Consider the following 4036-nt stretch of genomic DNA (forward strand, 5'->3'; position numbering starts at 1 on the left):
GCAGCAGAGGTAACTCTCGGTCTTCCTTTTCTGTGGCGTTCCTCATGAGAGCCAGTTTCATCATAGCACTTGATGGTTTTTGTGACTATACTTGAAGAAACTTTCAAAATTCTTTAAATGTTCCGGATTGACTGACCTTCATGTCTTAAAGTAATGATGGACTGTTGTTTCACTTTGCTTATTTGAGTTGTTCTTTCCATAAGTTGGACTTGGTATTTTTCCAAATAGAGCTATCTTCTGTATATCATCCCTACCTTGTCACAACACAACTGATTGGCTCAAATGCATTAAGATGGAAAGAATTTCCACAAATTAACTTTTAATAAAGGCATACCTGTTAATTAAAATGCATTCCAGGTGACTGCCTCATGAAGCTGGTTGAGAGAATGCCAAGCGTGTGCAAAGCTGTCAACAAGACAAAGGGTTGGTACTTCAAAGAATCTCAAATATAAAATATATTTCGATTTATTTAACACTTTTTGGGTTACTACATTATTCCATGTGTTATTTCATAGTTTTGATGTTTTCACTATTATTATAAAATGTAGAAAATAGTACAAATAAAGAAAAACCCTTGAATTAGTAGGTGTGTCCAAACTTTTGACTGGTACTGTATAATTAATCAGATGTATATATGCTAATACAAAATGTCTAACAAAGTGTTGAGGTTAATTATGCGTGGACTTCTCTGTAGCACTGATTCAAAAGGCAAGTTATTATTACATGCTATTAACCCAGTCAAGATACAATGTTAAGAGGACATTTCAACATTGAATAAATGTTGCAGATACATTAAATGACCAAAGTATGTGGACACCTGCTCGTGGACAACATCTCATCCCAAAATCATAGGCATTCATATGGAGGTGGCCCCCCTTTGCTGCTATAACAGCTTCCACTCTTCTGGGAAGGCTTTCCACTAGATGTTGGAACATTGCTGCGCGGACTTGCTTCTATTCAGCCACAGGGCATTAGTGAGGTCGGGCACTGATGTTGGGCGATTGGGTCTGGCTAGCAGTCTGCGATCTAATTCATCCCAAAGGTTTTCGATGGTGCTCAGGTCAGGGCTCTGTGCAGGCCAGTCAAGTTCTTGCACACCGATCTCGACAAACCATTTCAGTACGGACCTCGCTTTCTCTGAAACTAAGGGGCCTAGCCCAAACCATTATTCTTCCTCCCCCAACCTTTTTATATTCGGGCAGGTAGCTTTCTCCTAGCATCCGCCAAACCCAGATTCATCTGTCAGACTGCCAGATGGTGAAGTGTAATTCATCACTCCAGAGAACACGTTTCCACTGCACAGGAGTCCAATGGTGGCGAGTTTTACACCACTCCAGCAATATTAAGATTGTGTGCAGCTGCTCAGCCATGGAAACCCCTTTCACGAAGCTCCCGACAAACAGTTCTTGAGATGTTGCTTCCAGAGATAGTTTGGCACTCGGTAGTGAGTGTTGCAAACGAGGACAGACGATTTTTACTCGCCACACGCTTCAGCACTCGGTGGTCCAATTCTGTGAGCTTGTGTGTCCTACCACTTCGCGGGTGGGTCGTTGTTGCTCCTAGACATTTATACTTCACAATAACAGCACTTACAGTTGACCAGGGCAGCTCTAGCTTGATCTGACTTGTTGGGAAGGTGGCATCCTATGACAGTGCCAAGTCTGTGAACTGTTCAGTAAGGCCATTCTACTGCCTATGTTTGTCTATGGAGATGACACCTGTCAGCAACGAATGTGGCTGAAATACCCAAAGGGGTATCCACATACTTTTGTATATATAGTGAATATTTTAACATTTGAATTACTCTTGAGAATGCAATTAAGTATGTATTATTCCGAGTCCCACTACTCCCACACACAAACACATCTTCCAGAATCACGGTAACATTTTGAAGGATAATTGTATCCCAAAAACCAGATAGGGGTCCTGAATAAGAAGATGTAGGATGGCAGTAGGTAAAAAGAAGTAGGAGGTTGTTCAAAAGTACTTAGTTGATAGCTCTAGGCGGTTAAAATTGATAACTTGGCACTTTGTAGGAATCCTGGAGGCTACAGGGTGTCCCCATTACATAATTTGCTTGGCAGTGGCCTTATTTTAGGCAATAATCCATACCCCCTCCCTCTTAGATTCACCGCCCTGGGTAAAGTGTTGAGGATGTCAGGCAAAGATGTCCTTCTATAAGAACTTTTAGTAAAAATAAATAAAAAGCTACATCCTGGAATTTGTTTCTTAAATTCACACACTACTTTTCTCAACTTTTTGCCCAGTGCAGCAGTGGCAGTCAAGAGCAGTAGCTCACTGTGCTAGTAGTTTACTGTAGTAGTTCATTAGTAGTTTACTGTGTTAGTAGTTTGCTGTGTTAGTCATTTACTGTAGTAGTAGTTTACTGTAGTTGTTTTCCTGTAGTTAACTGACTCTCCTGTAAACAGTCGATCAGTTGATGCAGCATGAAATCCTAGTCTTTCCATCGTACTAATATGAACATACTACCCCACATGCATATTCTACATACTAAAACGACCATACACTCATACTATAGGCATGTAAGGGATTACAAAAAAACAGTAACTGTAATCCATTACGTTACTAGCTAAATATTTTGTAATCAGATTCCAGATACTTTTGAAAAACTAGATGATTACTTTGAGGATTGCTTTTAAATTCAGAAATGATGTTTGCGAAAAACATCTGTGACATTTCTCTGTTTTTTCATTTTCAATCAAATCAGCATTGAAAAAAGTTTAATTGTGTTCCACTTGAGCGAGTCTGACCACATGTCAGAGACCACTATGATGACACACCAAATGGGTTTGATGGATAGCGGGAAAAGAGCAGGAATAGGCTTTTGTTGGCTACAGTCCAAGCTATGTCTTCCAATGGTGCGACTGCTGTCGGCATCCAAAGATTATCCAAGTTGAATAAATGCTTGGCGGTAAGGATGACAGCAGTGGTGTAGTCTACAGTGATATGGATATCACGTATTATTGATATCTACAAAGTGCATTGATGTGAATCACACTGCTGCTCATTCATTTAGCTATTTGCGCCTTACAGATTGTGGTTGTTGTGGATGGCTGTTCACAAATCTAAATGTGTATTTGAACCCAATAATGGTGGAATCCAAGAAGTTTAAGCTGCCTATCAATCATTGTTTTTGAATCCAGTGGACTGCCAGTGAAAAATGCGCTCTTGCAACAGCTGCAGTGCGGATCCAGGCTTATGGAATAACAGTGGTGCTTTTATTACTCAATCTAATTCATCCTGATAAATAACAATCCTTAGGCCTAATGGACACATGATCAAATTTACACACTTTTGATGATTTTAAAAGATGCAATCTGTAGTTGCTACATCTATTTTTGGACTTATAAATGATATATATATATATTTATATTAATTGATTCTTGAAGAATAGAGCTTATAAATGTCTCATGAGCTTAGTTCGACTGTCGAGATAGAGAACCCAAAATATAAGCTTGTTTTAACTCCATTGTTTCTAAACATTGTAAATGTTAATAAAGACTGTATAGCCTCATAACATGGTTAAAACAACCATTTGTATATCATGGATGGTCAGTCCTTACATCCATAGCTCTGTTTAGTAATCTGAGAGTTTTTACATTTCTCCAGGCCCATCCCTCAGCTTTTTTACCAAAACAGAGGCGTGGCGGCCATTTTGCAATTGTTTCATCTGTGTATTTGCCCTTTAAACAGCTGCATATTATCAATATATCAAAGTGTCACCAACAAAAAGGTGAACAATAGGCAGCATATGGCATTGATTTTTCACATGTAAATAGCATTTTTCAGTAGTGCTCAAAGCATGTCATTCCATGAGCTCAGCATTTTTCCCCCAACTCGAATCAAAGAGCCCAATCAGTCCTCAATGACAACAAAATCATAGACAGCAGAGTAGGGCTGGCTAATAAGTCCTTAGTTTTGGGGTCATGCTCAGGTAAAACAATTTGGATAGTCTATACTTCCATATTTCCAAGTCCTATTCTTGAAGATTAAGGGGTATAACATTTATTGGAAT

Source organism: Oncorhynchus tshawytscha, linkage group LG21, assembly GCF_018296145.1.
Source record: "Oncorhynchus tshawytscha isolate Ot180627B linkage group LG21, Otsh_v2.0, whole genome shotgun sequence".
NCBI lineage: Eukaryota > Metazoa > Chordata > Actinopteri > Salmoniformes > Salmonidae > Oncorhynchus > Oncorhynchus tshawytscha.